Source organism: Lingula anatina, chromosome 3 (assembly GCF_051362555.1).
Source record: "Lingula anatina isolate TDL-2025a chromosome 3, LinAna3.0, whole genome shotgun sequence".
Taxonomy (NCBI): domain Eukaryota; kingdom Metazoa; phylum Brachiopoda; class Lingulata; order Lingulida; family Lingulidae; genus Lingula; species Lingula anatina.
The window spans coordinates 23694564-23705570 of record NC_141769.1 but is presented as its reverse complement, the minus strand read 5'-3'; positions in this window follow the sequence as shown (position 1 = coordinate 23705570).

Here is an 11007-nt window from a genome sequence, read left to right as displayed (position 1 = left end):
TTTCAAAGTTGACATAATTTTGCTATTTTATGATGATCTTTGAAGCATTTGACCTAAATATACGTATAATATATATATCGATTCTTACTATTTTGGGGGTGCAAAGTCATATTTGATATCGTTTTGGTGATAAAAGGTGATTTGAAGATTTACTTAAAAGAAATATGTCTTTGAAAGCTGCAAAACCATCGATATTGAACACCAGACTAAATTATGAACAAAAAGTTCATTTTGTCTTTACGGAGGCAATTGGTGGCCATTTTCTCTATCAAATCCATGATGGTCGCCAGACACCATTTTGCAATTAGGCATAATTCACCATTTTGTAACTATTACACCTTCATTAGCATCGTTTCTTATTATTTTTTGGGTGCAAAATACATTTAAGTATTATCTGTTTTATAAAATATAAGTAGAAACTATTTAAAGCCCCCAACATCAAATGCATGTTCATGTAGGTCTAAATTATCTTATAGACAACCATATGTCTTGAAGTCTAATTAGCACAAAATATGTTTAACTAGAGGATAAGGAAAGCGATACTGCCTCCAAGTATTGTACAACCAGCTGGAGCAAGCGCATTCGCGAAAAAAACACCTCCAGTGTCGTACTTGACAGGCTCCACTAAATGCAGTTAACTAGAGTTCTCGATTTTTTTTTTTTTTTTTTTTTTTTTTTTTTTTTTGAAAATTTCAATTTATAACAAAATCATGGCGGAAAGTAAAAGGCCAAATCCAAATTTGTGAAGTGCACATTATGGCGAGGTCAAAGGAGGTCAAAGGTCTAATTCAAGGGCACCGGAAGACTGTCAATTTATGAGTTCCTATTCAAGTTCAGTAGTATCAGTGGGCATATCTGTGCCAGTTTTGGAGATATAACGGAAAATTTGCAAAGATCGGTTCATGGCAAAGAAAAGGCCAAAAGTCAATTTCAAGGTCACACTTAGATTGCCAGTATGACTTCCTATTCAAGTTCAATAGTAACTAAGGGCATATCTCCGCCAGTTTTAAAGATATAAGAAAAGAAAGAGCTGTCCAATAAAGGGAACCGGAGAAGACTGATTGTGCCCGGAAGTGACGTGAAGTGGTGTTAGAAGCGAAGCTGAGTGGTCATTTTAACCTGGAGGTGAACGGCAGAGAAGACGTGAAGACGGAACTTGAAGGTGCAAAATCGTGCTTAATTTGCGGTCAACTTGTTTTGAAATAAATGCTGCATTGACCGCCAGCGCGACAAAGAGCGTAAAGGGAAAATAATTCCCGGAAGTCTATAAATCGTTGTCATGTGGAAATTTGGCATAAATATAATCTGATATGTCCATATCTAAGTATTTTTGGGTGTTTTATGGTATGGGCTGCAATTACAACGATGTTTTAGAGGTCTTAAAGGACCTTATGAAAACCAGGAAGTAGTTCGTAACTAACAACTGAATCGTACCGATCTCCGCTGTGCAAAACTGTATCTTTTTTCAATATTTTGACGAATTTTAGATCTTTATATGTCCATCTGACATGAAATTCCACACATATGATCACACTAACTCGCTTCTAACACCATTTGACGTCACACTTCCGGCACAATTCTGACCGATGCTGATCTTCTCCGGTACCCTTTATTCAGTGCAAAGTTCAACTCATGGTAAAAAGTAGGTCAAAGGGCAATATCAAGGACACTGTTATATTTACATGTACACTATTTGATTTCCTATTCAAGTTCAACAGTAACTATGGGTATATCTGTTGAAGATATATGGGAAAGAAAAGTTGCAAAGGTCAGTTCACCGTGGAGAGTAGGTCAAAGGTAAGGTCAAAAGAAGGTCACAGTAAGATTGCAAAGTATATGACTTCCTATTCAAGTTCAATAGTAACTAAGGGCGTATCTCTGCTTGTTTTGAAGATGTAAGAGACAGAAAAAAATGCAAGGATCAGTTCATGGCGAATACAGACCAAAAATCAATTTCAAGGTCACACTTAGATTGCCAGTATGACTTCCTATTCAAGTTCATTAGTAACTAAGGCATATCTCCGCCAGTTTTGGAGTTATTAGGGAAGAAAAAGTCCAATTCAGTTCATGGTGAAAAGTAGGTCAAAGATTAGTTTGAAGGTCACAGGTGCCAGCATATGACTTCCTATTCAAATTCAATAGTAACTATGAGCGTGTCTCCGCTTGTTTTGGAGATACAAGGGACTAAAATGTTGCAATTTTGGAGTTACAGTTATGTGCCATATATTTTGTACAGAAGAAATTAATTGAATTAAATAAAAGGTCATTTTGGTTGAAGTTCATTTTTTGAGGGGGTACATGTTATTAATTTTATAATTGTTATAAAATATGGATATTTTCACCGCTATGTTGTATTTTCTAAACCATCAATCATGTTAGATATGGTATCTAGGATAAAAAGCACTGTTTATAACAATTAAAACCTGTGAGGTGATCGGAATGATGTGATTTTTAATTCAGTCAACAGCTAATATTGAGATAGGTTTTACCTCCAATTTTTCGATGTCTATCAGGACATCTTCTCAGGGAATGAGGCTATCCAGGTGAATAGCCTCTACTCAGGAGGTGTACTTGCCAACCATTCCTATAACTATACACAGCTGATGAAATTCTTCTCTGACTTACACACTAAGTATGGAAAAGGAGGTGTACGGGATGTCAGAATTTGGGGGGGGAATGAAAAACAACTGGCAAGATTTAAGAATCACCTCAGATTCAATCTCAGGTGTAAAGACTTGGACTTGGTGCCTTGTAGCCTCAGGCTTAGAACTACTATCAGGACAGAGAGAGCTATCAAGATAATTAGCAAAGCAGAGAAAGCCCTATTAGAAAAAAGGATTCACCTGACACATAATAGAGTCAAACAGCTGGAAAACAAGAGGAAAGAATGTGAACAGTCATTCGTATCTAAATACATGTACTTGAATGAAACAGACAATAATGATGACACCCTCAGTAACATCAGACCACATATGGCCAACACTTATGAGTCCAACTTTGCCAAATCAAACCAGACACAAGTGGACAAACTGGACAAACTTAAACCCAAACCAAACACCACCAGCAAACAAGAACCAGAAAGGATAGACCTTAGTGGAACACAGCTTAAAAAATGGGTAAAAGTTTTATCCACATACCAACCTACAGCGGCGGAAATGTCAGTATTGGCTAAAGGCCTTAACACCTGCAAAGATACCAGCTGAACAAATTATCACAGCAACAGAAGTCATGTGCCAACAACTACATGTAGCAACATCAGACAGAGAGTCAGCAGAATTACTGCGCAATGAAGTAGTGGGGATACTTAGAAATGCAAAAGTCCCCAAGCCCAACATAACAACAGCAGAAAGAAAAGCCCTGAAATCATTAAAAGGCAACAAGACATAATTATACTTCCAGCTGATAAAGGCAAAGCAGTGGTTGTCATGGATAAGGAAGAATATATATCTCAGTGTGAAACATTATTAGCTGATACCAACACGTACCTAGAAAAGGGACATGCCAATCCAATCAAGACCTTGAAAGGCAAAATCCAGCGAAAACTAAGAGAACTGAAGAAAGCAGATCACCTTGACCAGGCAATATACAACAAGATCTACCCAACATCAGATGTCACACCTAGATTCTATGACACCCCAAAAATCCATAAGGATCCCCTCAAAATGAGACCTATTGTGTCTGGCATTAACTCCATCGCTTATCACTGGCCAGGCACTTAGCGGATCTACTAAAACCATTGGTGGGCCAATCCATTCACCATTTTCAGAATTCCAAACACCTTATTGAAAAGTTGGAAAAGGTGTCGTTGGAGGATTGGGAGGTATTGGTATACGACGTTCAGACGTTCAAATTTCATTAATATTACTGTATTGCACATTTTATTGTTGTGTCATAGTGGTGATTTCACGGCCAAACTTCATTTTAGAAACTTCCACATTTAAATCAAATTAAATCAACATTTGGTAAAGATTGTTCATATGTCTCCTTTATAATAATATTATATGAATCTGTTTATGTATGTTATTCATTGGAAAGAACTATAACCAAGTTTTAAAGGATATTTTCAGTTTTAAAAGGATTGTATAACTTTATTTACGGCTTCATTCCCAAGTTGAAGTTTAAAGCAGTCTGACTTTAATTATGTTAAAGGTCTCTAGTAATATGTCTTAATTCTGTTAATTGGGTTTAATATCTCTGACATGTTTTAGGAATCACTGTAATGTATTTTGTGTGTATTAGTATATAAGGAGAAGAACTTTGTATTAGAGAGATCAGAGAGAGATTGGAGATCAGAGCTCGGGGTGAGTTTGGTCAGTCAAACCGATAGCTGGATTGTCCCTGCTGTCTTAGGAGACTCCAGACCTCTCAGCCAGAGAAATAAACGTAAAGATCAGTCATTTGTAGTTGTTCTCTGGAAAACCTATTATAGCTGTGTGTTTTTACCTGCTGGAGAAGTAAATCAGACCAAAGTGTCCCCTGTGATAGTTACCACAACGTACCGGTAGGCCTACTTTTTGATACAGCATAGCTTAACGGTATAGAAAACAAAACAAAACAAAAAAACAAAAAACAAAAAAAAAAAAAAAACGGACACCCACCTCCAGTGTTGGGCTTGACAAGCTCATGCAAAAAAGAGGTCTCTAGCATTAATGGTTCCAGAATAAGAGAGAGTCTTCAGTTTCGGCATCTAAAGGTCACATCTCCCGTGAAAATGCACAAATTGACCCCAAACTCACGGAGTTAAATTATGACCCTATGGGTAACTCCTGCCAATAATATTATAGGTTAGGTCTGTGTACTTTCTGAAAATCAGCACAAATAGATTTTTTCGGAAAAAAATTCCCATTTTTAGAAATAAAGGTCAAAGGTCAAATCCAAACGCATTTTTGAAATTCCCACATGACTTTCGGTCAGCCATCTTTAGAAAAAATTTCCCATAATTCCTTCGGTTTGGTAGATATTTAGCATTTAATTTTGAAATTTTTGGTCAAGGGTGCCTTGCGATGAGCGCCAGTCCTAAACACAAATACTAACAAAACCAAAAATTCACATGGATCGAGTTGAGATTATATATGATTTACATGTACATATAAGAGATGTATACACGGGCTCTTGTAGTTTAAGAGAAAAAGCGGTAACGGTGGCCTGGCGGCGGAGCCGGCGGACGATACGGGTCGGGACGTAAACCCTGTGCACCGCCAGCGATTCGCTGGTTGTACAATGACATTTAAGGGGGGAATGTAGGTTGGAGATTTTCTCTTAAAATAAAGGTCTTAGCATTTTTATTCCTGTTATATTTATTTAGTGTATCTTCAAAACATCTAATTATGCTTGAAACACAGCTCAAACTTCATCGTGTGGCGTAATATGGGAATTTGGGGACAAAACATCTTTTTTAAACACCTGATTTTCTCAGGCAACTGTACAGCTATAAACATACTTTTCATGGTATTATAACGCTTGAACAAAGTACTACAAAAGGGATCCGGAGTCGGGGATTGTTTTTAGAGACATACTGTTGATTTCATGTATAAAAACGTGAAATTACATAAAAAAATTAGGGAATTTTCACTGTGTTAGGGATGCACTCTAGGATGTGCACACAACAGCATCATCAGACCTACCCAACTACCAGACTCGGCACACAAGGATTCTGAATTAACCGGTTTATCGGACCACACTACCCGTTTTCAAGGTGTGTGTCAGATCGCATTTCGGAGTATCATACCCCAGAACAAATTTTGTAGGACGACCGCGGGCTCATCCTGTCGTTGTTCTGACTGATACTCCAAAATGCGATGTGACACACACCTTGAAAACGGGTAGTGTGGACTGATATACCGGTTAATTCAGGATCCTTATGTGCCGTCTGGTAGTTGGGTAGGCCTGATCATCGCAGGCGTGTTAGTTACAGGACGCCGTTTTTTTTTTTTTTTTTTTTTTTTTTTTTTTTTTTTTTTTTTTTTTTTTTTCACCTAGACTGAAATTTTACGCCACCCGGTAAAAGGTTACGCTAGGATATGGGCTCAAGTCTTTTATTTACGCAAAGCAATCCAGTCAGTATTCGACCAAATGTTTACGTCGATGTCGCTCAGAAAAAGTCCAAAACACAGACATTATCACCATCGTAGAGCTAAATAATCATTAGTTGTCAAGTTAAAGATTTGGGAAACATGCACCTGGATGCTGGACCAGATGGCCCAATTTGCATAGATCTATAAAATCTGACAACTGTATAAAGCTGCTGTCGAAGATTGATCAATAGTTTGACGGTTGCTGTCACAGGTAGCAAGCAGCGGAATATTTCTTTTTTTTCGTATCTCAAGAAAATCGAAAGTACATGTATAGCAGCAAGCAACTTAAGGGAAAACGTGTATTTTGAGCAAATCCAGTGTGTCGGAAAAGATTCTCCTTAGCGCTGATCACAATCAAGAGCGACTATCAAAACAGCTTAAGCGGAACAATAGGCGATGCTTTGCCGATCGCTGTTTATGACAAAGGGAGTATGACACGTTCCTGTTTTATTGTTTGGCGAGTCGTGCTGATGCTGCTAATACCCCCGTCACACTTAATATTGGAATCAGCAGGAATCAAGAAGAATGAGGCTGAATAAAGAATCTTAAAAATTCGCACCACATTCGGGAAAAAAGTTTAAATTGACCTTAATTATTGTAAGAGTACCGTTGAATACCCAGAATGCGCTTGAATTGGCCTGGAATGATGAGTGCACTTTCGGTTGTTTTAGCTCTCAAATGCAGTTCGAATGTAGTTGGAAAACTAGGAATATCTATAATGCTGTCAGAAGGCAGTAAGAATATTTAGAATATACTTTGAATGGCGTACTAGTTAGTGTAGTTCGATTGCTGGCAAAATTAATATTTCACCTCATCCGAGGCGCATTCGAAACATGGCGGGATTTTATACCCCCGTCACACTAGATGCGGAATGATTAAGAATGGCGTCGAAAATACAAATCTTTGTGCATTCCAGGTTATTCAAAGAGCATTCTAAAAATTCCGAGTGCATTCCAAATATTTTTACTCATTCTTGTGACCGGCTGGAATATTTTTGTCATGTCAAAAACTTTCGAAGTGCATTCCAAGTGGAAAATTATCGAATGGCATTTGAACAGTATTCTAACTGCACTATGACTGCATTCTAAATATTCTCACGGCATTCCGACAGCATTCGAAACATTCTGATCAGTTTCCATTCCAGTGGCGTTATTTATACACTCACTCAAACATGTTAGAAAGTAATTTTAATTAAGTATTTTAGGTATTTCAGCTGCATTATGTTTGAATTCATTATATTTTAAACCATCATTGGCAGCCATACCGGGAGCATTTTGACTGCATTTGAGTTCGCTTCATATATCATTCGAGACACCTTCCAACATACTTCAGCCTGCATTCGACCAGCAGTCAAACCACACTCGTACGGCATTTGAATTTCATTAGAAATATTCTGACTGCAATTTGAAATTCCCTCCCGATTATGGCTCGAATTTTTCAATTAATTCATTCTGGCTGGTTCTGCTTGATTCCGGCTGGTTCCGAATAAGTGTGACGGGGGCCTTTAGTCACGTGCCAGTTCGAATATCCCTCGAATGTTATCAGAATGTTTCGAATGTTGCCAGAATGCCGTGAAAATATTTAAAATGCAGTCATAGGGTGTATTTCCAGAGATTTAGATCGATCCAGGGATTAAAATTTAGATCGACCTAACTCCCTGGGGGTTCACGCTAAATTGCAGTCAGACGAGCGCGCACCATAGTTAATAAACTTAATTACCCCTTACAGCTTTTAGTAGGCGGGACAGACGCTTAAGCCGGTCAAGCTGACAGTAATCAAGTGAGACTCCCCACAGGGATCTAAAAATCTATGGAAATGGGGTGATAGTGTAGTTAGAATACTATTCAAATGCCATTCAAAGATTTTTCACATGGAATGCACAAGAATGGGTAAAACTATTTGAAATGCACTCGGAATTTTTAGAATGCTCTTTGAATACCCAGGAATGCACAAGGAATTGTCTTTCCGACGGCATTTTTGTTCATTCTGCCTCTAGTGTGACGGGGGTATAAGGTACTCCCACCGAGTTTACCCATGCCAACGGCCCTTGGCAACGAAGGCGGGGCACAGACCGAGCCACCGGTGCCGATGGGGGGAGCATCAAAATCCCCAGAAAAAAATATTTTTGTTCAAAATGTAAAAACGTTAGATACACATTTAACCAATAATTAGACATAAAAAAACCCAAAATGATGATTTTAGCCGTATTTGGGTACATCCACCCCTTAAAATGCTTTTGCCAGACGTTGTAACAAGTGTAACTGACCAAAAAGGCTTAATTAACTGTAAAAACACACACACACTTGATGTTTTGGGCAAAAACTGATGGAAATATGAAATATTATAGTTTTGGTACCTAATTTGCATAATTTATGCAAATTATGCCAATTTATGCATCGATATAGATTGTCCCTATGGATGATTTTTTTTCTTTTGGCCCAAGAAACATTTTTGCCTAATTAGACATTTGTACTACAAAATACAACGTTTGCCAATTTTTTGGTCATAAACAAGCCTACATGTAATGCGGAAATAACAGGCTTCAAATACACTACCTTTACGAAATTATTAGAATTTTACTATGTACAGTTGAATGTGCTTTATAAAGACCCGCATTTTCTCTCTTGAACAGATCAGTTGATCTGTTAGTATTTCTTTAATTAATCATTTTCACATTCATATTGGCGGCATGGAAAATTCAAAAATGGCTTACTACTCAACAGGTTACGTATAAACTACACTTACCTTCCTTCCAGGGAGCTATAACAGAAAATACACTATGCACTAATTCATTTAACTTCACGGACAAAGAACAGGTTATTGTCTCGTGTATCTTTTTCCTAGTTTTCGCACAGTTGCTATGGTACTTGTAGTTGATTTTAAAAGTGGGACTTGCGCCAATCCATTTGCATTACTTTTCCCGCTGGTAAATACATTGATAGTCCTAAGCAATTCAAGGCTTTGACGCGTGCTGTGTGATGTTCTTCCTCCTCCCTACATGAGAATGGAGCCTGTTACTTTATTACACATTAACCAAACTATTGTATCCTCAAAACAATATCACATCAAATAGTTTAATCAATCTTTTTTTAAGCCGAATACAATTAATCATCGATCAAAAGCTTCACTGTAGGTGCTGTTCAATAGCTTCGCTGAATGAACACATCGATTGATTGAATACATCACTGCTACAGTTAGCAGTGCCCCAGTCACATCCAGATTGGACACATCTCTATGGGTGTCAAAATGAAAAAAAAATCAACTTTTATCGCGGATTCAGGAGATCGCAGCAAGGATCCGCAAAAGATAACCATACAAAATATAACCCCTCTACTCAAAGTTATGCTTGGCAGAGGCTGCCCATTCGGCACGTATTCTTTGTAAGCTTTTAACATGCACACTCATGTTTTTGATATTATTCTCTTTATCTATTCGAACTAGCTTAATTTTATTCTCACTCCTTGAATACGTTCTTCTGGCCACTTACTTTTAAAACAAAGAACTGGCACACTAAAAACCTACATGTATGGCCAGGGCCGTAGCCTCCGGGGGGGGGGGGGGCAGGGGGGATTTGAGGTCCAAAAAAATAATAGCAAAGGTAAAAAAAAATAATTGCAAAGTTGGTATCAATTCTGTGAAAAAATGCACTCTGTTTACAAAGGTGTACTGTTTTTAGCCAACTCATTTCATGCCAAAAAGCTCATCCTCCCTTCGGCAGCTATCCCCCAGGCCAATTGGCGTGTTGTGTTAAAAAATGACTGTACTTATGGCAAAATGAACCCACAGTTTCTGACTTCTGATTGAGCAATAAATATCAGTTAAAGGGATAATAACTCTTCTATGAGATCTATATTTCACAAGAAAAACATTGTGAATAACTCATAGAAATATAATATATTCTGTTTTACTACAAAAACGGCAGTTATAGCTATTTTTCTGATATCTGAATTTGTCTTTAGACCACGTGACCTCCATTGATGGCTATACTCTGTTAAAATCTCTTAAGAGATTAAAAAAAAAAACCAAACTTTTTAGAAAAAAAACTGGGACTAACTTTGAATGTAAAAATGGATTCATTAACCATTGGTAAGTATGGGGAAATTGTTGTTTACTCCAGGAAAATTAATTTTTGGCCAAAACGAAGAGTTATTATCCCTTTAAAATGCACCAGAATGCAGCTTTTTACATAGAGTTTTTAAAAATTTTCCACACCGTAGGAGGGGGACACCCCCTCCCCCCTCCCCCCCTCGTGTCCGCTTACTGCCCCCCCTGGCATTTTGCTCAGGCTACGGCCCTGATGGCGACAAGACTTTTATCGGCTCCAGCGGAATGGAACACACTGCCACTCAGTTTGCGCAAAATAGTGTCAAGGGTGGTTTTAAAAAAATGTCAAAATGCATCTTTTCAAGAAATTACATAGTTGAAATTATTTCATGTATAATATAATTTATTGGTCACAATAAAGGGATTTATGTGTGATGAGGGTATTAATGTGATGTAAGATGCCCAGGGACTAAGATAGGTTGATAGAAAGATAAGCTTCCCTCCATCTTTGCTGAAATGTAAATTATATCTTTAAGCTTGAAAATTATATAACATGCATGATTGTCATTCATAGATTTATATCCAACTCTCAGTATTTTTCATTCGTACTTTGAACATTAATCAAAGTGCAAATGTCAATAAAATGACATTTTCAACCTACATCTATTTGATTCTGTTGTTTTGTGTATGATAACAAATTTTGACAGTAAACTAGCCTCGGCGACTCCTCTCAATTCATGCACTCATAAAATTTCTTAATGTAATTTTAAAAATATCCTTTAAATATTATGTCTTAACCACGGTTTTATCACCTTTTTTATCCAAAGCTATTACTGGATATATAATTTTTTTCTAGTTGACGACGTTCTCTCTCGGGAGACTTCAGCCT